We start from the raw sequence: 25,530 nt of genomic DNA, 5'->3' as shown, positions 1-25,530 counted from the left end.
GCTAGGCTTTTAACATTACCTACAAATAAAATTGCAAAAAGAAAAAACATTTGCACTCCATAATCATAGGCTTAACCAGCAGCTGACCTTCACATCCTCATCTCACAAGGACTGCTTTCAGCAGGCTATGTGTGTGTGTGTGTATGTGTGTGCATGTATATATGTAGATATACATATGTACATATATACACACACAGAGACTCTCCCTCCCTATGTATGCATATGCTCTCTATATACATAGACAGAACATATATATATATAAAGTATATATACAGAAGATGTGTTCATATGATATTGTACATATACGTATATATGTATATAAAGGTGAAGTCAAAAATTAAGAAAATAAAGGCACTTTCCTTTTGAAAAATGAAGCTCACCGTTTCAAAATCAACATGTATCACAAGGCACTGTTGTTGACTCTCCTGGTACACCTGGAGCAATACAGTTTTTATGCTAATTATTTCTCTTCATGCTGGCCACTAGATAGATATCTTGCAGCTAACCATAGTTACATTATAATAGAATGAGATTGTCTGAAGACACAAAATCCTCTTATGTCGTCCAATTTAGAACCCATTTCACAAACTCTATGGTGCTACCTAGAAACTGAATGTGCTGGGAATCTTACTTTTTTGCATATATTACTGTTACACTGAACTTCAGTTATGATGTTTGTAAAGACAATAATTCTACCTTTATAGGCAATTTGATATAATGTTCCATCTATAACAACAAAAAATGTAATTTGTTTTCTAGTCTAGGTTCCCAGGTTTGCATTTAGTCTTACTTGTTTTGTTAGAGAAAATACACTCATAGTTTTTATTGACAACGACACCAAAACTCTAGGGAAGGAAACAGTATTTGACTTACCCTTGCAGCCAGTAAAGACAGGCTATTCTTAACATTAACTAGTGAATACATTTAGAAAATTAACAAAATGTATTCTAGTCAAATCCTAGCGAGCCTCATATTTTATAAAAACAGCATATAATTATTTCAATGGTGCTTTTAAAATTTTATTCAAATCCATGAGTCATTTAATATCTACCATTTATTTTCTTCCTAATTCACATAATGAAAATAACTTATAACTAATATTATTAGCAATAAAGCCAATAAAATAAAATAGGACAAATGGTCTATCAGTGGTCCTGGGCAAATTCCACTATAAAAAAAACTAAGATAATATATTAGGTTTGTGTTCCATTTCATAGATTAAATCACTGAACAAAATATTCCACAAGCTAAATATTTTTAGTGTTCATAAAAACTGGGTAACTGACCTCACAATAATGAAAGCAAGGATAGTTCCTACCTGTGTCATATTAAGTATACTTACAAGAAGAAGAAAAAGGTAGAATAGCTAAAAAAAAAAAAAAAAAAAAGAAACCCAACTGAGACTTTATTATTAAATAATATTTTAACTGTTTTTCTTTTGCCTCTTATTTGTTATCAAAACTCTTTAATAACAGCACAGATGCCCAAATGAACTTTTATGGCCCACACAATAAGCATTACAAGATTTCCAAACATCATGAAATTTATGCCTTATTAATAACTTTGAGAAAATCATCTCCCATACATACATATTAATTTAAATTTGACTTTCATGACACCTGTTAATAGTTCATTCAGAGAAAATATTCCTCTCATCAAAGGCACATCAAAATCCACACTGCATTACTGATGTTTTACAAGCACTCTTTAAATATATTTTATATATTCTTCTATCAAGTGTTACAATGCCAGACATTTACTTGGCACCTGAAAGTTTTGTTTTTCTTTTTCCAATGCTTAAACCTAGCTGTTATTAATTTTTAAACATAAAAATAGAATAGGTAGATATTAAATATTCCCATTGTACAGAAATCAACACTGAGCCTTAGAAAAAATAAGACAGCTTTACAAAGAAGACACTGCTAGTCATGAGAAACATAGTAGAATTCAAGTCTTCTGGTGTCAGATCCACTGCTTTTTCTATTTATTCATGCTGCCTCCCAGTGGCACTGCATTAGTCTCTCTTGGGAGATTTTTAGAACTAGGATCTTCTCTCTTGAGGACATTTAAGAATAGATACAGCAATTGTATCTGTTGAGTGATAACACTTTTTTAAAAAAGTAACTTTTATTAAGGTTTAGATGAAGTTAAGGTTTCCTAAAATATAATACTAATTTCTGAACCAATATACACTGACAAATGTGACTCTACTACTCGCTGAATATGAACATTACATATTTGATTACATTGGCCAATTTGTTCTCAGAGTATTAACCATATGAAAATAAGCCACTCACAGCACAAATGCACCATGTTGTTAGGCTGTCCATCTATATCAAATGAATACTTATCCATACTTTTATACTTCCCAGAAACAAAAGGCAGTGAAGTTATAGCCAGACACAAGATGCATTTACAATTTAAGAGACTGATGACTTGAACTCCCTAAAGACCCAAACCCACCTTCTAGTCAATTTTTGTATAAAATTAAAAAATAAATGCAACAATCTTAATATTTTAAGACTATCACCCACCTACTTAAAAGTAAATTTTTATGGACTGATGATTATAAAATAACTGTAAATTAGCATGGATTTAATTCTGAAGGAAATGTTTTGAAGAAAAAAAAAGGAAGAAGAAAAGGAAGGAAGGAAGGAAGGAAGGAAAGAAGGAAGGAAGGAAGGGAAAATTTCTTTAGAAGAATAACAAAGAAATCACGGAAGTATATGCCATTAGATGGGTAAGCCAGATACCTAGAATTTAACCTTTCCCTCATATTCTCCCTTAATTTCCTTATCCGAAACCCTTTTTAAATTTAATTTATTTTCTTTCAGGAAATATGGTATTTTATGCTTAAATAGTTTTTAAAGCTATTAACATCAAAGTAGCCCCTGAACCATAAAGGGAAGAGGCTTGGTGACATATTTCAACAAAATTATAAATATAGTATTCACAGGTTGGTTGAGGGCTATGACAAAGAGAAATATTTATGTAAATTGAGAAAAGAGATTTTTTTTTTCAATCTAACATGCTTCCTTACGGATACAACATAACCAAACTGGAGAATCAGTAACTGACAAGCCTGTTTGCATATAGTGACCTCCTCTCCTTGTACTACAGGAAAACATTTCCACCTAGAGTCCTTTCACAGAATATCTAGAGACCAAATGAAATCAACCATAATGACTATCAGAGCCAGATCATAATCAGTTTTTAATTGAAGTATCAAGCCAATTAATTTGTGACAACTTCCTATCACTTCTTATTCTTGACATGAGGTTTCAGAGGACTCAAATGGTTTTCTGATCCATGACGGCTGTGGAACATTTTAATGTTTGGTCTCTTTTAAAATCACATTTATTAGAGAGGAAAGCATCTTTAGAGATGGAGTCCTAAAGCTGACTTGAGATTACAAACCAGCCTCACTAGTTTGATTCGATTAAATGTCAAGAAACAAAACTTCCCTTATGCATCATATACACAGAGTCTTAATAGCAGATCTTCCTTCGGTTTTAGAGGTGTCTTTCAGAAGTACATTTGAGCCCTAAATATGTATTTGTCTCGCTAAATTTAAGTCAACAAATAAATGATTAGTGTATGTATAAGTTGTACTTATATTCAAATGAGTATCTTTTTCACGTCATAAAAATTTCCAAAACACTGTATTTTAAGAACATGAACCATCCTTTTCGGGACTTCATCAAGATGTATATTCTTGCCTTCCACACAGAGCACCATCCAGTATGATACATGAAAGACAAACTTTATATAAATCTTCCTGAGATAATGCTGTGTGTTATTCCGGAATGAAAAACATCAATAAATTTTCCTGCTTCCATTTCCACTACAGTAAACCTATTATATAAAAATATTAACTTATATATGTACCTTAATCAAAAATAACAGATACCTTACATAACCAAACCACTTCTGCCATCAATAGGCAATCCATTCCATTTAAATTCTTAAGGTGAAATACCTGGCAGATCTCAAAACATTTTACTGGTTTTGAACAGGAAGTGCATTTCTTTTCTTCCTCACACTCCAACTATATTGAGAGTAATGCATGCTACTGGGTGACAGTGATAGAACCCTAAAGAACATCTCCTTCTTTTAAAATGTTAACCACTGTTTCCAATTTCTGAAAAATATTTTTTGCCCTTTCAGTATGTGGTCAATATTTTCACCAATGATGGGCCTCAGCTTCTATTTAGTATTCCTGGAATATTCCACGCCCCATGGTAATTTTTGGTCCTCCTTTAGTATTATTCTAAATATTCGTGTTTGTTAACAGCCACCTTTAGAAGATCCTGAAATTGCATTACTGAGTGTAAAGTGACCACATATGGTATGCACAAACACAGCACAGCACACTGAAAAATGCATACATTACCGGCTGCCTAAAAGACACGGGGGTAATCACACCAAGCAAACACAATAAGCACTCTTTCATTTATTTATTTATTTACTGCTTAGACACACTCATCAAACATGTTCAGTGCCCACTGAGCCCAAGGCAGTACATAGCACAGATAACATCTGTTAGTGGCTTCAGCAAACTGGATTATGTCAAAGTGTGAAATGGGAAATGAATCTCACTTCATCAAATAAACTGAACTCCAAGCCCATTTCCCAGCACTCGCTCCCCCACCCCAAACACACAAGCTTAACTTCGCCCTCCTTCCTCTTTTGATGCTCAGACCATGACTTCCTTCTCATCCTTCTCTCTCCTCTCTCTCTCTTCAAGTATTTCAGCAGCTTTCCTCTGTCCTCTGAGCCAATCCCTCGGGAAAGGAAATCAGCAAAATGCTGAATGGGGAGACTTCACCAGCAGGTGAAGAGGAAAAGAGAGGAAAAGAAGAGGGTGTGGTACTCCTTTTCTCCACCACACCCCATCCCTGGAGTCTTGCACTCCAGTCCACTGCGGCGCAAAGGGGGCACAGCAGGTTCCCTAGCTCACCTCGGAGCAGCCTGGCCCAGACCAGCCACCCAGCGTTCTCCGCAAAAAACTTCCCTTAAACCAGCCAAATATTCAAGGGAGGCGGGGGAAATCGGGCATTAGTGAATACACATACACCAGAGCACCACGGAGCGACACTGAAAGGCACCTTTTTTAGATACAGACTCTCTCTCACCCTTCATTTCCTCCCACCCTGAGTATCTGACTTGAGAATTTACAGAGAACTAGGGGGCGAAAAGAGAGAGGAGGAGAAAGAGGGCATTACCTCCTGGGGCTGCCCTCATGGCGCGGGCAAGGCTCTCATCCCCGAAGTGGCTCCAGTTCAAGGCACAGCTTTCCAGAGCTCAGCCGGGTTCGGACCCGCGTCCCCGCGGCGCGGCGCGGAGCTAGGAAGCTCGCCGGGACTCCCGCTCACGTCCCCCGCCCCTGCCGCGCGGGCTCCGCCACCCCGCGGGCACGCTGGCTCTCCGCGCTCGCCCCGCCGCCTCCCGGCGCCCCCACACCCACCCGCTCCGCGGCGCCCGCTGGGAGCCTCTAGCGGAGGCGAAGGGAACCGCAGGCGACCTGCGGCGCCCAGGTTCAGACGCCGGTTGCAGGGAGCCCGCCAGGCGGGAGCGTGAGCTTCGCGCGCCCCCGAGTCCGCCGGCCAGGTGCCGCCGCCTCTCCCACCAGCCCACCTGCGCCAGGCTCACCTGCCACCTCGTCCTAGCTGCGTTCACCGGTGCCCACAGCTCTCTATGGCAATCAGGGGGTGGGTCTGCGGTGCTAATAATAAAATTTAAAAAACTCTCTGGTAAAAAAATGAAAACCCAAAACCCAAATCCACGCTGTATATCAACCTCGACAGAGAACCCAGCCCGAAATCGATTTCCAATAGGTTTCAGAAAGTGTAAGGGCAGGATACTCCTCCGGCTTCCTGCCTCCCAACTGGGCAACGCAGCACCGGCTACTCCCTGACTTCCCAGCGCGGGTCGTGCGATCGCGTGGCGACGCCAGGAGAGATCCTCCTAACTTGACTTAACCCCCACCCCATCCCCAACATCTATTTTAAGTTACTGTCTCTGGCAATTCAAGCAGCAGCTTTGCTGCCTCTTACCTTGAGGCGCTGTTAATTCTCCTTCGTGTCCTTAAAATCCCAAGCCAAGGATGCGACGCACACAAGTCCAGGGGCTTTTCCTGGACTTCCCCCGCCTCAGCTCTGCCGGCTCCTCCTTTCCAAGGGATCAGGAGGGGATGGCGGTTCAAAAGCCCTCACCATAGAGGCGCCTCCAAGCCTTCGTGCCAGTGGAAACGGAGACCGGGACCACCTTCCCGGCACCCGGAAGCCTCCCAGCCCCTCCTCGGCCAACTTGGCTGCCTATTCAGTTTTCTTCCGTAACCCCACAGACACGTCAGTCAACTCCCTGGCATCAGGCAGGATATTCTTAGTTGCGGCCGCTCCTCTCGCTTTCTCTCGATAATGCCCCTCCCCCTTTTCTCCCCTTAATTTGGAAAATTTTCTACTCTCTGCCCGAATTAGGTGGGGATGAAGCGGAGAGGTGTAAGAAGAGCCACTCTAAGGCACAGCTTCAGAACGCCGTCTCCCTGGGCTGCTGCAGCGCGAAGGTGTCTACGCTGGGGAAACTTTGAGGGGAGGCAGCGCCGGTGCGGGGCTGGGCTGGCGGCGGGTGGAGGCGCCAGGTGAAGAGGCTTTGAGGAGGCGGCTGCAGGGCGGACGGCTGGGGCTCGGCGGCCCGGCTCAGAGCTCGGGCTGCGCACACACACAGGCTCGCACAGCCGCGCGCGCGCGCAGCTACACACGCACGCCCAGCCCTGCGCCCGCGGCCCCGGGCCACTGGCTAGCGAAAAGTCGGGAGACTTGAGGAGGGGTAGGGGTTCCAGGGATGTTGATGACAGGAAGAGTCAATCAGTCCTCTCTAGTTAGCGGATTGCCGGCAGGCAGTTCCTCGCTGCACACGCTTAAGTCCTTTGAGCCACCTCTCCGTTCTCTGCCCTGTCTGGCATTTCGACTCCGTAGCTCTTTTCTTGAGGCCAGTTACATCCCCTTGGCACCCGGCGAGAGGTCACTAGACTAAAGATGAGCCCGGTTCCCATCGCCACCCTCCAGGGGCCACCTCCGCCCCTTCTGTAGTGGAGAATTGAAGTGGCTGCAGCAGTTCGCTGGGGAGCTGAGGGGCTCCCCGAGGTCCTTCGAATAGAGGAGCCTACACATCGCTTCGTGAACATTATCCCCTCACATCCCGTCTTTCCTTGCCCACTCCCTCCATAACATTTCCCCCAAGGAGCTCCCGAAACTCGCTTAGATGTTTTTAAAATGAATTTCTTAGGAAATTCTAATGCCTAGCTTTTGGAACTGGGTTAATTTAGGGTCTACGCTTATATTGTAAACTGGACGGTAGCAGGTGAACGGCTCAGCTGGAGAAAGGGGAGGGATTAGGAGTCTGGAGACCCAACCCCTTTAGCAGCCATTTCCAAGGTTTTGCACCAAGAGTAGCTGTCCGGGTCTCTGGCTAGCTCCTGTCCCAACTTCTTTTTCTTCCCTCTACGGCCGGGAGGGATCACTGGGTGCTACACCGCTGGGGCGTCCCAGGCAGGGGAGGCTTCGCTCTCAGAAGCGCCCCGGGGTCATCCACAACTCCCACGAAAGGAGCTTCCCAAGAGGAGTTTGTTTTACCCGGAATGGGCTGCTGGAATTAATAGATTACAGAAAGTAAACTTTTGCCCATTGTTTATTGTGCTTTTTTTAACCAAAGCTTGCATTTGTGCTTCGCCCAGTCTATTCCAGCACAGCGCTGCTCTGCCTTTTCAAGTGCGGGACAGAGAATTGCTGAGGATTTCTCCCCTCTGGGGCTTCGCGAATATCTATGGCTTGCTATCTGCTAGCGGAAAACGCAAAGTTGCCCAGCTAGGAGATGGCGCCAGGTTCCTTTGCTCTGGCGCTGGGTGCACCACTCCGCCACCCACCGCCACCGTCTCCATCGAGAATCTCCTCAAAATCACGGGAGTTCTTGACTGTGCCTCTTCAAGTTGGAAGGCGGTTGACTTTGCCGGGAACCTAGTACGTGAGCGCCAAACGTGGAGTCGCAGAGCGCAGAAGTGAAGATTTAATACAAAAGATGAAACTTGTAGGATGACCTCTAGCAGCGCTACTCGCAGCTCTGAAATCGATCCGGAGCATTCCAAGGTGAGCGTTGCGGCTCCCAGGGATTACGGACCGGTAACTTCAGGCGCAAGTCTGAATTTCAGGGATGAACCTGCTTTGGATTCTGTTTGAGCCAGCGGAGGCACTGACAGGGACTGTGGGTTTAGGGGTAATGGATCCATGGAGGCTGCCACTTACTTAAAGCGAGCAGACAGTTGGCGATACCTTCCCACTAACTTGCTGCGCTGCTCAAGGCTGCTCACAGACCCACGCGTAAGGATTTAGAGTGTATATGTCCAACGCCCAGGCTTAACTTCTGGTGCAATTAAGGAAGAGCTTGAAGCTAAACCGCGCAGCTTGCATGAAGAAGTGAATAATGAAATCGGTGGTGAGATGCTAAGGAATAAAAAGAGGCATTTTGTTGCGTGTATATTAGTTTACCAGGATTGAGTTTTTAGGTTTGATGTCCTAAAATGTATCTTCGACACAGACTCTTTTGCAGCCTTTCAAGAGGAGGATGTTCGGCAGTGTTTTGGAACCTGGTATGAATCTATACATTGTCTGCTTGCCACAATGTTTGATGCTTCTTCGAGTTCTAATTCTTATTCCTAATTAATAAATTACTGTTCCTGATAACGAAGTGGGAATAAGAATTAGAATAAACTATTTCCAACAAAAGGCCATCTTTAACTTATGATTTCTGATTATATAAGCCTACCAATTCCCAATAAAATATTCTGGCAGACTATTAGGCATGAATTGCAGAGCTGTAATCAAGAGACTCTTGGTTCAACAAAATTCAGAATTTAGAGCGACTCCTCTCCAAAAAGGTTCTGACTGGAAATTCCTTTCTTGTTTGCTGTTGGTGTGCAGGCCACTGTCTGTAACTGAAGTTTCTGTTTAAAGTAAATGTAGGTTATTTACACTACACATTCATTAACTTTAATACCTGAAGGGTGCCTTACAGTGGTAGGAAATGTTGTAGAAAGTCTTGTACCAGCCATTGCGAAGTCTTTTTCACTTGCTTTGAGTTTTTGATGTATGCGATGTGTATGCAGTAGTGGTAATCCATAGCATAATATTCTTGACATTTAAGCACCTTCAAAAATAATTTTAAAAACCTGTAGATTTATGGATCCTGTTCAAAAAATGGAAGAGGATAAGGATCACCCTTTTCCCCCTCGCCTTTTACACTTTGCTTTTATGTGGGAAAATGTTTAACAAACCAGGAGAGCAAACCTCAGGATCAGAGGATATACCCCATTCCCACTACCCTTAGATCTATCTATGGAATTGAAAAGAAACTATTGAGACTCAAAGGGACTGTCAGATCCAAGAGTCTTATTTCACCACCAAATTAAAATAACTACAGCATTGTTCCAGTGTTGTCTATGTCTTTATGTTCTCTGATAATTGAATTTGAAATATATGATATCTCTTCCGATGGAAACATCTTTATCCTTTTCCCTCCTTAAGATCATTTCTCTACAAACTGCCATTTTCAGAACACTTTTTACTTCTCTAGAGCATAGCATTCAGTCTATTGGTGTATTGTCTTTTCATAGATGAAAGCTATTCTTTCTTTACTGGTATGCCTTTGCTACTGTACTGTGAGCTCTGAGAGCAGAGATCTTGTCATGTACATTGTTGTTGCCCAGAATTTATACAGAATCTAATACAGAATAAAATAGATGCATATGATGATGATGATCATGATGAAAGCTACCATGTATTGAGTAATGACTATGTAATGTGATTTATGTACATTATATCAGTTGATCCTGTTCACAACCTGTTTACCTACATTTTATGTCCTCAAATTACAGGGAGATTGAGGCTTATGCAAATTTACCTAAGGTGACAGATCTATTTTGTCACAATTAATTATGGAACCTACACAGTATCCTTCTGACTCTGAAGCCTGCACTATTCATCATTTTGCTCTATTCAAATAGCCAGATCCCCACACTTTCAATTATTCAAGACTAAAAGGAATTTATATGTTTTTAATGCTAAAAAGAGGCAGATTTAAAAATGAGTTCCTTACCTCTCATGCATTCAAGTCAATATCTATTTGAGGGTCAAAACACAGGAACAGTTTACTTCTCTTATTGCGTTAAAATAGGAGAGTGTCTTCTTGGCATTATTTTCATGGGAATGCCAAATGCTGAATTAGGGTTTCCTTTCAGAGAGGGGAGTCAGGCCATTGGGAATTTTATGGATATAGAAAACTTTTTATTATTTACTTCCATGTTGATATTCTTATGTAAAACAGAGAGGATGCTATTATAAAATCTCAACTGTATAAGATGAATAAATTCTAGAGATCTATTGTACAATAATGTGCCTATAGTTAACCATACTGTATTATATACTTAAAAATGTGTTAAGAGGACAGATCTCATGTTGGCTAATGGCCACAATTTTTAAAATAATAAAAATAAAAGCCTCAAAACACAGACAACACTGAGTATAGAATGACATAGGAACATGCCATAGAAATGTGTCATAGTTGTCAATTTCAACAGCTCATATTATAAAACATCTTTTAAACCTTGGATCATTACAGTACAAATACAGAATATCCATATTGTGGAAGATTAAGCTGCTGTGTAAAAGAATGAGGGAATTCTTAATTGGTATAAAAAGGTCTCCATGATATTTTTAGGTGAAAATTGCAAGGTGAAGCAAGGTGTTTTCTCCAAAAATTAATAAAATTGGTTGGGGTCATGGTGTAAGTGGGCAGATGGTATCAAAGATAGAGGTTAGACTTTTTATGTTCTTTTGATTTTGGCACCATGTATAAGTTTTACCTTATAAAATAAAAGAGTGCCTTTGAGGGGTTGCATGGAAAGAAAAGTATAACAGATGTATCTCTTCCTTTTACTTTAAAAAAAAGTTTTTGTTGTTGTTGTAGTTGTTTATAAAAAGGGTAGATGAAAGTTGTGAAATAACCTGGCCTGCAATACATTTGCTCATTTACTCCTTCTACGAGGGAGAGACCTTGAGGGAAAGAAGCAAAAAGGGGTTTCTTAGTTCAGGCTACTATAACAAAATACCATCGCCTGGGTAGCTTCAATAGTAGGAATGTATTTCTCACAGTTCTGGAGTTCTGTGAGAAACATTTTTCACAGTTCTTGGAAGGCCAAGATTAAGATGCTCGCCAATTTGGTTCTTGGTGATGGCTCTTTTCCTAGCTTGCAAACAGCTGCCTTCTAACTATGTCCTCACATGGCCTTCTCTCAGTATGTGTTGTGGAGGGGAACAGAGAAAAAGAAACAGACATTTTATCCCCAGTTTATATAGCAACTAATCCTATCATGACGGCCCCAATCCCATCATGAAGGTTAGACATGACCTGTCTAACCCTAATTACCTCCCAAAGGCCTCATCCCTACATAGCACCACATTAGATGGTTAGAGCTTCAACATAGGAATTTGGGGTGGAAAGAAGGTACAATGTTTAGTCCATAACACGTGAGCAGGTCTAATCTCCTTGCAATTCTACCTCCCCTGGGTAAATAGACTAATGATATTTGCTAGAAGGAAGAGCGCTGTCTTTGTGCCTTTAGTAGGATATCTGACTAAGGATTACCTATAATAGATAGAACCAGAATTTATAAGGGATAGCTTCCTGGAAAATGGCATATAGTGTGTCCAGTGCTGGGGTATAAAATGGAGATGTTTTGTAATTGAAGCACTACCCACTGTATGAGGAACCGTGAACACCTCACTTGGAGGCTTTGTCTATTCTGGGCTACAGAGATGTGACTTTCACAGGAAAGAAAGACCTGGAGAGCCATTATTTTGAACCTTTTGATAAGCCTTTTGTTTGTACCGTTTAAATATTTAGTTTAGGCTAATACTGCTTAGGATCTCTAATTCATGTTAGTCCAATTTGAGAAATTCACTATTAAGAAATAGCTTGGAAATGGCTTACTTCAGATAGTGAGCAACTTAAATGACACCTTTTATGTACCAGAAACATTCTAGGAGAACTAGATTTATTTATTCATTTAATCCTAACAACAAATCTAATAATTATTATCTTCGTCGTATAGATGAAGAAACAGTCACAGAAAAGTCAAGTAGCCTTGCCAAGGTCACATAGCTGCTTAAGTGGTACAGTCAGGGTTTAAACCGTGGCCATCTAACGTTAGATCATAGCTTTTTACCCTACACCAGAAGGTTCTATATTAGCTATAAGGTCTGTTAGAACAGGGACTTGGCTTTACTGTTGATTACAGGCTTACTAGGCCAAAAATGGTACATGGATCCTGACTGGATAAAAACCATGGACAGTGGTGAGACAACTGAGTATACCTGTTTGCCACACACTGTGCTAATTGCATTATATATGTTACCTTGTTTAATTTTTTTTTTGAGAGATAGTCTCGCTGTGTCGCCCAGACTGGAGTGTAGTGGTGTGATCTCGACTCACTGCGACTTTTGCCTTCCGGGTTCAAGTGATTCTCCTGTTTCAGCCTCCCAAGTAGCTGGGATTACAGGCACCCAACACCATGCCCAGCTAATTTCTTTATGTTTTGGTAGGGACGGGGTTTCACCATGTTGGCCCGGCTGATCTCGAACTCCTGACCTCATGTGATCCCCATGACTCGGCCTCCCAAAGTGCTAGGATTACAGACACAAGCCACCATGCCCAGCCTTTTATTGAATTTTCAAAACCACTCCATGGTTTAGGCAATACTATTATTACTCTGCTAATGATCAACATGAAGTTAATTGTTTCCTCTAAGTGTCGCAGTGGTTCAGTACAGAAACAGAATCTCAACTCAGCACCATTGTGCCACACTGCTTTTAACCTAAACTAACATTTTATACAATAATATTGTGTTGTAATTGAGTCGCTTGCTTACAATTCTGTCATTATTCTAGTGTTCAAAACACATGCTACAATGAAATAAACAGATCAAACATAGAGTTTGAATAAACATCTTTCAAAGCAGTTGGAGTGTTTTGCTGGAGAAACTACTTAAGTGTCAGTGATTTACCACTTGTCATCCTCCTAATACAAGTGGGTGTCCTAGTGACTAGTTCTGATATTTTTTGGACAGGGAGGAAATCAGACAAGGTAATGTGATCAGGAAAAGAATCATAAATGTCCCTTTCTTTTTACAACAATTTTGGCCCATTTGATACGTTACAAAGAAGAGTGCTTGTTTTCTTCAACTGTGTCTCTGCTTGTCAGTCAGTGGATTCATAAGCCATCCTATAAAATTTCAAAGTGCTATTCTCTATTGCACATTATAAAAATGAAACAACCAATAGAAAGCTTTCAGTTCTACCTTGGTTCAAATTTCCCTTTTCCTTAAATCTTACATATAAGGCAGTGCTTGCAATGGCAGTTGAAAGATGATACTGGAGCTGTCACCTAGGGGCCGGCTACTGATGAACTCACATACTAGGACAAGGAGTTTAAAATTCACCTTGATGATAATGGGCAGTTTATAAGCAATTTATCTCCAGATTCATGCATTTCTGTATTATGGTTAATCTGCAGTCTTTGGAGTTAGACCTCCTGGATTTGAATTCTGGCTCTGAGACTTGCTAGGTCTAGGACAAGGGTTCTGTAGAAGCACATAGGAGGGCCCTCTGAATCATTTTAGGGGACATGGGAACAGGGAAAGATCAGACAGGGTAGTTTAGGGAGTGCTACCCGGAGGAAAATATTCTAAGCAGAATTGCAAAGGAAGATTTGGCAGAAGCCTTAATATGCAAACAAAGAGGTTGAGAGCTGTGCAAAGTTTTCAAAAATGAGATAGGGGCAGGGGGTGGGAGGAAGAGACAGGAAGAGAATCTGTTATCATTATGCACTACAGACAGATGTTTAAGCTAAAGTTTAAGAAGTTGCTAACTCCCACTACCTAAGAATGTAACTATATTAAAAGATAGAGTCTTTAAAGAGGTGATTAAGTAAAAAGGAAGCTATTAGGGTGAATCCAAATCCAATGTGCCTGATTTCCTTATAAAAAGAAGAGATTAGGACACACAGAGAGACACCAGGGTTGCCTGTGCCCAAAGGGTGGACCATGTGAAGAGGCAGCAAGAGGACAGTCAAGTCAAGTAGAGAGAACTTGGGAGAAAACAACCCTGCTGACACTTTGAAATTAGACTTCTTGTCTCCTGAACTGTGTGAGAAAATAAATTTATGTTGCTAATAAACCCACTCTGCAGTTCTTTGTTATGACAGCTCTAGCAAAACTAAGAAGGGAAAAGCAACTAATAGTGGGATTGGAGAAGTCAGCTTGAAGCCTGGACATTAATAAGCTCATTCTCATAAGATCACGTCAGAGGAAGAAGAATGAAGAAGGAAAAGCAAGGTCAGTTAGCAATTAAAGACATTCCCTGAACTAAGACAGTGAGCATAAGTATGGAAAGAGATAGACAAATTCCAGACAGATAAGACAAATTACATAATTTAGAGACGGATTTCATGCGAGTAGCAGTGGTGTGGGAGAAGTGTAGAACTAAATGATAGTATCCATTTACAAACAAGAAAAGAGGTAAAGGAGGGAAAATTTTTTGTAGTATGTTTTTGCTGGATAGATGATTTAATCAGAGTTGGAGTGACAAATACAAATGAACACATACAATGCTCAAAACAAACATTAAACACCAATGTAGGAAAACAATATAACATGTGTCTTAAAGCTGTATACAATTAGGTACAAATGCTTGTTTAACAAACTAGGCTTATAAACATGGAGAAATGGAATTCCCTAAACTGGAAGATGAAAAAGAATTCCTGAAGGTTGGAGCTGGTTTTTTAACAATGTAATATTTGAGAATGTGAGGTTGAATAGAGAGAGAAAGAAAATGAGTAAGATGAACCAAGATTTGTTAGGTTGAATGTAGAGAGAGAGAAAATGAGTAAAATGAAACAAGATTTGTGAGGTTGAATGTGGAGAGAAAGAAAATGAGTAAAATGAACCAAGATATTGTGGGAGTATGTAAAGGATATTTGTACACAGGAAGCAAAACAGCTTGGGCAAACAGATTAGTGGAAAAACATAGCTGGAAGTGGTTTCAAAACTAAATTTGAAAGAGACTGTTGAGTCTTGAATTCTGACGTGCATGTGGGGTTTTAATTATCTTGATTATATTGGGGGTAGGATACAGTTGTCAGTAAATTTGTGACTTATGGAATATAGTACTTTATTTCTCTTGTAGGAAAGAAGTCTAGAGATGAGCAGCTTAGGGGTTATATTGTGTCATTCAAAGATTGTCGTATGCATTGTTCTGCTACATGTGGCTTACATTCCCAAGGTCATTGTATGATCCAGTAATTCAGCAAAAACGCTAATCATCGAAAAGAATAAGTTGAAAGAGAGTAAAAAGGCAACCTCAAAAATGTCCCACACAATACTTCTGCCAACATATCTTCACCCAGATTTTAATCATTTGGCCACCAGAACCGTAAGGCAGGCTGAGGAACTGTTCTCTTTTAGCCCTATGGCAATATTCCCAGCTGTTAAGTGGAGATCTCTTACTGACAGTTAAAGAGACACTGAATGTTCAAGATAAAGGCTTGAATACTGTGCTACTGGTTAATTTTGGCTCAAATTCATTTTCTTGGAAGAATTATTTGTGTCTTATTATTGTTGTTTAGTTTCTCTGGATACCAAATATTTTTACTTTTTGTGTCCTTTTATTTCAAATTATAAACCATTTTCTTCTCACTAAAACTTGATATTACCTAAATAGTACCAAATATTAACATATAGGATATTTTGGTTTTGCATGCTTTTGGTTTTACACACACATAAATATAAAAAAATATATTTTAAAATGTTTTCATGCATACAATATAATTATATGAACAATGTAACCTGAAGTCTAAACTAATGAAATCTTTGTGTGACAATACCATGTAGTCAATATTAGTACAAAGTAGCAGGAAAGTAAACTTTTGTCACCTTGAGAATTTATAGCTTCCAAAATATTTAAACCAATAAAAAAATTTTGTAATTTCCTTTTACATATTCCTGCACTCACAGACTTATATCTCTTAATAAAATATAATTCTGAAGAAATTGTTGCTAAAATTGTATTCTAAAGCCAGCAACATAACATAAAACATCAATGAAAAATGTTGTTGTTACACTGAATGTGGTATAACATGCTTCAATCCTCTTGCAGTTGGCTTGGGTTTTTGAAGCTTTACAAACATCAAGAAGACAAAGTATAGCTTCTTTTCCAAGAACTATACTTACGGTTAGATGAGTGTATCTTTCTGAAAGAGTGCCAACTCACAAATGTTCTCAGTGGGGAGATAAAGCAATATCGTAGATAGATTCAGTTGCCGACTGTGTTGAGTCAAGAAAGCAATGACCCACTTGTTCAAAACAGGAACTTTTTGAAAGAAAAAAAAAGTACATGGTACAATTTTAGTTAATGCATTTTATTTATGTTTCCGGGATACAAGGTTTCTTGTGTGTTGTTATTATTTATTAATTTATTTAAATGGTACTAAATAGTTTCTGTTGTATAAGCATTAGAAACAAAGAGGGTAGTACTTGCTTGAATCTCCTGCCCAAGTTGAGCAACAATATCATACGGACAATTTCTTGTCCCTTGTTTCTCAATAGAGTTCAATTGTTGAATTGCAATGTAATCCACAAAGTCTTAAATAGTAGGTGACCTTATTAGCAATGAAACTATGATTTGCTCTTTCTTTCCTTCATTAAAATAATAATAGTAAGACAACTTGGCCCTTCTAACAGTGCTTATGTTATTTCCACCAAGAACTGGTTGTGGAGTATAAGAGAGAACGTTACTGGTTGACTATGTGAAATATAGAACAGTCTAAATTATCCAGAAATGAATTAACTGTAATTATTTTAAATTTATATTTATTTTTTATTTTTTGAGATGGAGTTTTGCTGTTGTCACCCAGGCTGGATTGCAGTGGTGCCATCTCGGTTCACTACAACCTTCCCCTCCTAGGTTCAAGTGATTCTCCTGCCTCAGCCTCCCCAGTAGCTGGGATTACAGGTGCCCATCACCATGCCAGCTAATTTTTGTATTTTTAGTAGAGATGAGGTTTCACCAAGTTGGTCAGGCTGGTCTCGAACTCCTGGCCTCAGGTGATCTGCCCGCCTTGGCCTCCCAAAGTGCTGGGATTACAGGCATGAGCCACCGTGCCCAGCCAACTGTAATTATTTTTTAGAGTTCTTAAATTATATGTATTTAAGGTATACAATACAATCTTTTGACATACAAATACATAGTGAAATGATTACTGCTCCCAAATGAAATACTATATTCATCTCCTTTTACATAGTTACCATATATATGTAATCAAATATATTCACTATGTAAAACCAAAGTTACCATATACATGGTAACTATGTAAAACCAAAATATCCTATACATTAATATTTGGTACTATTTAGGTAATATCAAGTTTTAGTGAGAAGAAAATGGTTTATAATTTGAAATAGAAGGGCACAAAAAGTAAAAATATTTGGTATCCAGAGAAACTAAACAACAATAATAAGACACAAATAATTCTTCCAAGAAAATGAGTTTAAATGTATGGTAGCTATGCAAATATATACGTGTCTGTATGTGTGTGTATATATATAAAGTAATTATGTAAGAGGTGTACACACATATATGAGCACTTGAAATTTCTCTTGGCAAACTACAGTGTTATCAAAGGTGCTGGGATAGGAGAGAGGGTAGAAGTAGGAGGGAGATGGGGAGATGTTGGTCAAAGGATACAAAGGATACAAAATTGCAGTTATGTAGGATGAAAAGACAGCTAATGTATAGCATGATGACCATATTAACCTTAATTCTTAAGCAAGATTATATGGTACTTGCTTCCCTGACAGGAATATCAGAGAAGAGGATATCAGGCATATACCGTAAGCAACATACTAATTTATAAGCTTGATCTAGGTAATTTAGGATAATATCATATCTTTTCATGATTGTACATTTGCACACATACAGAAACACAAAATTTTATTAATATTAACAATTGGTTCATGACAGACCTCATCATTGTTCTATGAATTGCCTATTTTTAAAAAAATATAATTAACTTTTTATTAGAATGTAACAAGTAACATAAACCCATGACTCATAATGAAAGTTGGGATCTTGAAAAAAAAATGTATCTAACCATATATCCTCTATTCCTTTAATTAACCTGTCTTCCTTCTTCAACATCTTTTTAAATCCTGTGTTCGGCCTGGCACAGTGGCTCATGCCTATAATCCCAGCACTTTGGGAGGCTGAGGCGGCAGATTGCAATGTCAGGAGATTGAGACCATCCTGGCCAACATGGTGAAACCCTGTCTCTACTAAAAATACAAAAATTAGCTGGGCATAGTGGCGCATGCCTATAGTCCCAACTACCCAGGAGGCTAAGGCAGCAGAATCGCTTGAACCCAGGAGGTGGAGGTTGCAGCGAGCTGAGACTGGTCCATTGCACTCCAGCCTGGTGACAGAGTGTGACTCTGTGTCAAAAAAAAAAAAAAAAAAAAATCCTGTGTTCATCATTTATTTCCTTTTTATATTTTTTCCTGTATCTGTATCTGTTCTAAAAGATAATTTAGTTTTATTTATTCATTGAATTTTACATGTATTGTTATATTATCTATATGTTGAATGATAGTTCAGTTTTTAAAGTGCTCTCTTATGTGAATATTCATGTACTATCCCATGATGGACATTTAGGTGACTTCCACATTTTTTAACATTGTGAATAATTCTGTTATAAACAGTTTTGCATATGTCCCCTGCTGTACATGTACAAATAGAACAGCCGGATCATAGAGGATATGCTTCTTCAACAATAGAAGGAAATTTTGAATTCCTTTTGAAAGTGTTTGTACAAATTTACATTTCAAGTAGCAATGGATAAAATAGCATGTGAATATACAACATCTCCATTATGAGTTTATTTTCAGATGTTTTTATTTTTGTAATCAAAAGGGCACAAAATGGTAACTTAATGTGGGATTTATGTATATGTTTGTGATCAATTATGATTCTCAACATCTCTACATGTTTGTTAGTCATTCTTACTCCCTCTTTTGTGAAGTGCCTGCACGTGATTCTTGCCCATTTTCTAGTGGGTTGTTTGTGTTTTTATTGATTTGTAGGAGTTCTCTATATATTCTTAGATCTGATTCCTTTTGTCAGTACAAATGCAAAATCTTCTCATGTGTAATTCATCTCACCTGTTAATTTACCCTTTTTCTCATTTAATCTTTTGTTAACCTGAAATGATCATAATAAATGATCCAAGATCAAAAAGGAACTAAACCACTAAATGAGACAACTGCCACTCTTTTATCAGTATTACCACAACCAATGCCACATCAAATATTGTGGCATTTTATATTTCATTTACCTGAGAGATAATCAAAAAAAGATTAGTGCTGTAATAACTAGAAATCAATCATTGCAAGCTGCCAACTCAAGCAGGAAACATGCATAAATGCTCAGAATTTTCATGATTGGATCCATAGTTTAAGAATACGAATATAGCCATTATTACACTAACTCATACAATGACAACATGGCTCCAGATAAAACATCTTTGGAAAAGAGATATGTTTATTACTTCTATAATACAACAGACCATTGCCTCTGTCACTGCTTGTTATGATTAATTATATCTCCTGTGGTATAGCAACTATGTACAGCAAAATTTGTAAACATTGATAATATTGTGCTATTTACCTTAACCAGAGCAATATAAAAGACAATATGTTGAATTTCTATTTGAATATAGAAATGTAATCTATGCTATCTTAAATCTTTTTCCTGAGCCAATACATCTTTGGCTTTTTTGAGAACTTGTCTAAAAAAATTGTGTACTAGGATTTTACCCTCCAAGAGTCCATTGTTTGCACGTGTTAAGAAAATCTCAGACCTACTACCCACATCTTGCTTTCCTGCCTAAGATCTCTTTTTCTATCTTTATGTGTCGTGGTTTAATACTTACCTAGATAGGCAATAATATCAACTTCTCATAAAATTTTTTATTCTGTAATATAGATAATATTAGGATTTGTATTAATTTTATTTATTCAATGCCTTAAGATTTTAGGAAGTAGTTTATACATAGATATCAACAAAAATAAATTTTAAAAAATTAAGAGGGGAAGATAATTTGTTACATAGATTCCATGTTCTTACATAAAAATTCAAAACTAGCAAACATAAATTTTTCTGGCTTTAATACTTATGGCTCATTTAACTTAAGGAGTACTTCCTAATTCATAAAGAAAAGGGTTAATTTCTTCTTATTCTACTTTTGTTTTTCTGTTTGTTTTAACTGTAATAACTGGTAATATCTTTTCTTCATTTTTAATGTATTCAGTGAAAAAGTTCTTGTTTCATTTTGTTTGAAAGCAATATGCTTCCCTATAGGAACGTAAATGCAAAAGTATTTTCTTCAGATGTTCCTGCCTTTCCTGGCAGAGGTGAGCATGCTCACCATGCTCAACAGAGTTACTTCTATATCTTAAGTACGCATCTATTGTTATTCTTATAACTTACCTTCAGAACGTACTTGCTTAAATGTCTAGTTCTTAGATTAGATTGACTCTTGAACACGGATAATAATACATATATATTTTTTTCTCTGGTTCCCAACAAAATTATTGGCACATAGCAGGTGCTAATTGAATATTTAAATGATTCCTTAACCAAATTAATATTAATCTACTATATGTTATAATTAGATTTGTTTTCAGCATCCTCAATAATATGCAGAGCTGATATTCTTTGTATATTTTTATTCATAGAAATAGTTTGTCATGATCACCACTCCTTCTATTTTATCCAAGCATATAAGTAATCTATGTTGATAGGAAGGGTCAGGACATGCATGATTGGAAGAGTCTTATGTACCATGATTGGGATGACTCACCTTCATGTAGATACAACAACTTATGAATTGATAAATTTTTTAATGATTTGTAATACTATTCAAAGTGGGAAGACCTCCCTTCAACTGTACCTTAAAATTTTTTACTTTTGTGTTATTTATTGTGTATATGCTAAATCAACAAAATGGCAGAGCCTAAAAATTATGGTATATTTAATTAGATAGAGCACTGCTAGTGCTCTTACACATTTGGTGGGACAGAATGATGTTTTTGTAGGCAGAGTTTATCGAAACCTTAGTAGAATTTGTGTGCGATACACCTATTTTGCTTATAATTGACTCTGTCAAAATCTGAATGAATTAATCAGTGTCTTCTTTATTTAAAGTGTCCATTTATCTGTTTTCTTTTTGCAATAGTTTAATTATAACCCGCTTCTAACTGCTTCTTTACTTCCCTTTAGCTGTGTGGGCTCCTTCCACCTTCAGTATTGCTACATGCAGGAATTCAACTTCAGTTGTAAAGGGATCTTAATTTGTTAGTTCATGAATTACATTATCAAAGCACTTGTAAATGTGATTTCAGGACTATCTTTGGAGAACTCTGATAAATCGTAGAGGACCTGTGAGAGATTAAAAATGGAAATTAGCAAATGGTTTGTTTTGCCAAAAGGCAGCAAGGATGAACCTTGAGAAATACAAGTTGATTAAGAGAAAACTCAATCATGGAAAAAAAATAGACATTTTTTATTTAATGATTTTTAAGAAAATTTAGAAAGTATAGGCACTAAGAACATATATTAATCTAAGAATGTGTGAACGTATACTTTTTAAATAGGAGAAAGCCTGGTATATCAGGTGAGAACATAATAAAGGTATATTTTACTTTACAAAAAGTAATTCAAATGACTTCCTTTGAGATAAGATGGTGACATTTTGTTTGCATGCAAAACTAGTAGTATCAGAATACTCAATGCAGTTTTGTTAATAACTTACTATCAAACTAATAAGCGGCCATAAGTAAATTGACGTAATTTTTTTTCTTTGGCTTTCCTTTTTATTCAGATTGCATCAATGCCGGAGATCAAAACATATAAAGGATGCAGATGACACAAAGCTGGGAGACATTGCCAATAAAAACAAAGATAGAATCCAGAATGAAAATGATTTGGTAATCTCTTCATTCCTATTGAAATTCAACAGGAATTTAAAGCCCAGCCTGTATGCTAAAAACATCAAACACATAGAGAAGAAATGCCTTGGCAACTCTTTCACAGGAGGGGACATCTGTGTTTATACTGATCGATGATGTGATAATGTTACAACACATTTAATATAGTCTTAAATTGTTTCAAAAGAAACACGGATTCAGGTTTACATGAAGTAATAGATTCAGAAAATATGCTGCTACTCAGACCATATCTGAATTGTTTTGTTAAATTATCTGTTATATTTTTGGGTGTATACTGTCAAAATCTGTCTCTGCAGAGGAAGCTAGCCAGCATTGCATGAGAATCTAAATATCATGTCATATATGGAATAGTTGAAGAGTCTCTTTCACCATTACAAATAACATGACACATGCACTAATTTTCTGAAATATGAATATGTAAAGATTCCATGGTTGAATAAAAGCTAATCAAAATGAAAGGGTTTCTTTACTGTAGGACACCTCAGTAAAATCAAAATTTTGATAAAGCGCTTGATGACATTTTAAGGAGTTGATATAAAGAAGTATTTTCCCATATTATTGAACCATGGAATTCCATTGAACATTTTTTTTCCAACTCTGGTCAAAAAAATATATACTGTAAGAAGAAATGATGGTTATAGAGGAAGTAACAAATTTGTTCTATGCCCTGTTTCAAAGGGAGAATCAGGCAATTTTAGGTTCAATTTAAGAAAAATAAAAGATCTTTACAATTGTATTCGAAAAGACTGAATGACTACCTACAGGTAGGATGTAAGGAGAATCCACATGCAGCTGAGATTAGGTGAGATGACCTTTGAAGTTAATGCCAACACTTTCAAAGTAATAAACTTTGCTCCAGAAAGCACTACCTGCTGCCATGTGTAAAAGAGACCTCCAGAGATCCTGTGATCCTAGATATAAGAAGTCCTCAAGACCTGTGAATCCTTCTTCCAGAATATGCATTGAAAGAGGCTAATTGTTCATGCTTTTATTATGACCCCATACTATGTTGCTGAGACAGGAATAATACAGGGTGGTTGCAGGAGATTAGAAAATGCCAGGCAGCAGTTTCACATAACTAGTAAAATAGCTTGTTGAAATAGCTGCAGAAACTATGTGCCGATAAGATCTTGAAAAATCAGGATGTGAACCAAGCTGGTTAAACCAACTGGACTCAGCATGACATTGGATTTGACCTAGGATTCACCTCAAACCTCATTATGCAAATCACACAGCCACCAGCGCCCTAACAGTTTCAAGAATACCCATATTTGGTGTAAAAATGGGTGGCACCCCAGTGACACATTTTTCCAATAATTTTCATGAATATTCCACACCTTGGTTAAAGAAACTCATAAAGGTTGCAACCCCAAACCCTCTTGAGCATGACTCTCTCTTAAGTATGCCCCCACTCCCTTTTTGTCATTTTTGTTGTTGTTGAGATGCAGTTTCGCTCTTGTTGCCCAGCCTGGAGTACAATGGTGTGATCTCAGCTCACTGCAACCTCTGCCTCGTGGGTTGAAGCGATTCTCCTGCTTCAGCCTCTGGAGTTGCTGGGATTACAGGAGTGCACCACCACACCCGTCTAATTTTGTATTTTTAGTAGAGAGTAGTTTTGCCATGTTGGTCAGGCTGGTCTCTAATGCCTAACCTCAGGTGATCTGCCCATCTTGGCCTCCCAAAGTGCTGGGATTACAGACGTGAGCCACCATGCCCTGCCCCTTAAATTCTTGAGTGTATACTTTTCCCTTTGCAATAAGTCGTTTTACTCTCACAATTTACCAGCTTATCCTTGAATTCATTCTCATGAAGGTGTCAAAAGCCTAGATCACTAGCTGGGGTGGAGGCCCCACTGGCATTTGGAGACCCCCCGCCAACCCACCAGTATCATTGCCATTACTTCTCTTTAGAGTCTAGTGGTGTAATTCTGACTGCTCTTAAGTTTCCATTCTTGCCTTGCCTTCCTTCCCTGCTCCCCACTACACTCTATTTCTACACACAATAGTCAGAGTACATTTTTGAAAACTCTAAACCAGATTACACTCTATCTATTCATGTTACACTAACCTCTTGCTATACTGGCCTTCATTCTGTTCCCTGGATCTTGTTAGGTTCTTATTCCTTTGCCTGGAGTAAATCACCCCAGGATGTTCTAATGTCTTTACTTCATTCAGATCTATGTTTAAATGTCACCTTTCCAAATAGGCCTTTCTGGTCTACTCTATAAATAGAAAACTTGCCTTTTTGCAAACTTCCTTACATTCCCCACTCCCAAGCCCAGGTCATTCTCTATGATTGTATTTTGCTTTCTTTTAAAAACATGCATATGTTTTAGTTCTGTCTCCTACAATGAAATTGAAGCTCAAAAGGGCAGAGACCTTGTTTTGTCATTTATTTATCTTAGGACAGTGTCTTGCAGAACAGAATGCTAAATATTCCTTTTTTTTTTCAACAAGCAAGTATACAAAAGCATGGTTCATTTTCTAAAATGTAACTGGGTTAGTAATAGCTTATTTTTACATAAGATAACTATAAAATTACCAAAATGACACTATGTTACAGCCAAATTAAAATTGCTGTTATTAAGCTAAAATACAAAAATATGTGTTATTCAAGTCGTTTTTTAAAGTAGACTGTATGGCATTTTAAAAAAACGGTTCAGAATATAAAAGAGGCATTTATTTACAACCCACATTGCAACAAGTTGCTAAGGTAACTACAGTATGGCTAAAGCATTTCATCACTTTAATAATTGTATAGATTTTCAGTAAGCAGCACACAAGACATATTAAGTAAGATGTATCATTGTGTAAATTACCTTAGTCTAGAAACCAAGCTGCATAGCACATATTTACAAGAGGTGCTTTTCAAGGACATCACCTCATAAGGATGAAAGACTAAACATGCCTAAATATTAATAAATATGCCATTCATAATACAAAGTTATTTTCAAATGCTTGTCTTCACAGTTTCATAAATTGAAATATGTACAAATTAATAATTTGATCTAGAATTTTGCCTAATGCACTATGTCATGGCTAAAAGCCCTCAAAGTGACATTGTGAATAGTTCTTCAGATTTTCTTACTAAAAATGAAAAGAGCTTTCATGCATTATTACCTATGTGGTAGGTACCATTATAAACCACACTTTATATACACAGGAAAACTAGACAAAGACGTCTTAGGTCAGTACTTTCCTTAAAGAGCCTCACTACCTCAAAATAGAGTCAGTAACAAAGTTCAGGGGGTCTTATTCCCAGGTCTGTGCTCGCAATCACTATGATATTCTGTCTCTCCTTTATATACTTTCTTTACTAGATATTCAAGATACAAATTGTATTTTCTTTTTTTTTTTTTTTTTTTT

At 37.9% G+C, this 25,530-nt stretch overlaps 1 protein-coding gene across 3 annotated transcripts in view; it reads right to left on the bottom strand.

Moving 5' to 3' along the window:
* Positions 1-7,301, bottom strand: part of LINGO2 (leucine rich repeat and Ig domain containing 2) — a 1,258,067-nt gene extending 1,250,766 nt beyond the window's left edge. For 2 of the 3 annotated variants that reach the window (XM_025359407.1, XM_025359408.1), the window contains exon 1: positions 6,057-7,301. The gene's annotated coding sequence lies outside the window, so the exon portion shown is untranslated. Of the gene's footprint in view, positions 1-5,225; positions 5,458-6,056 lie in introns of those variants that run through there. The other variant, XM_025359406.1, reaches the window with a different exon arrangement.
* Between the last annotated feature and the right edge of the window lie 18,229 nt (positions 7,302-25,530).

Source organism: Theropithecus gelada, chromosome 15, assembly GCF_003255815.1.
Source record: "Theropithecus gelada isolate Dixy chromosome 15, Tgel_1.0, whole genome shotgun sequence".
Classification (NCBI taxonomy): Eukaryota; Metazoa; Chordata; class Mammalia; order Primates; family Cercopithecidae; genus Theropithecus; species Theropithecus gelada.
Note: the sequence above shows the minus strand (reverse complement) of the source record. Positions and strands in the feature narration are given on the sequence as shown.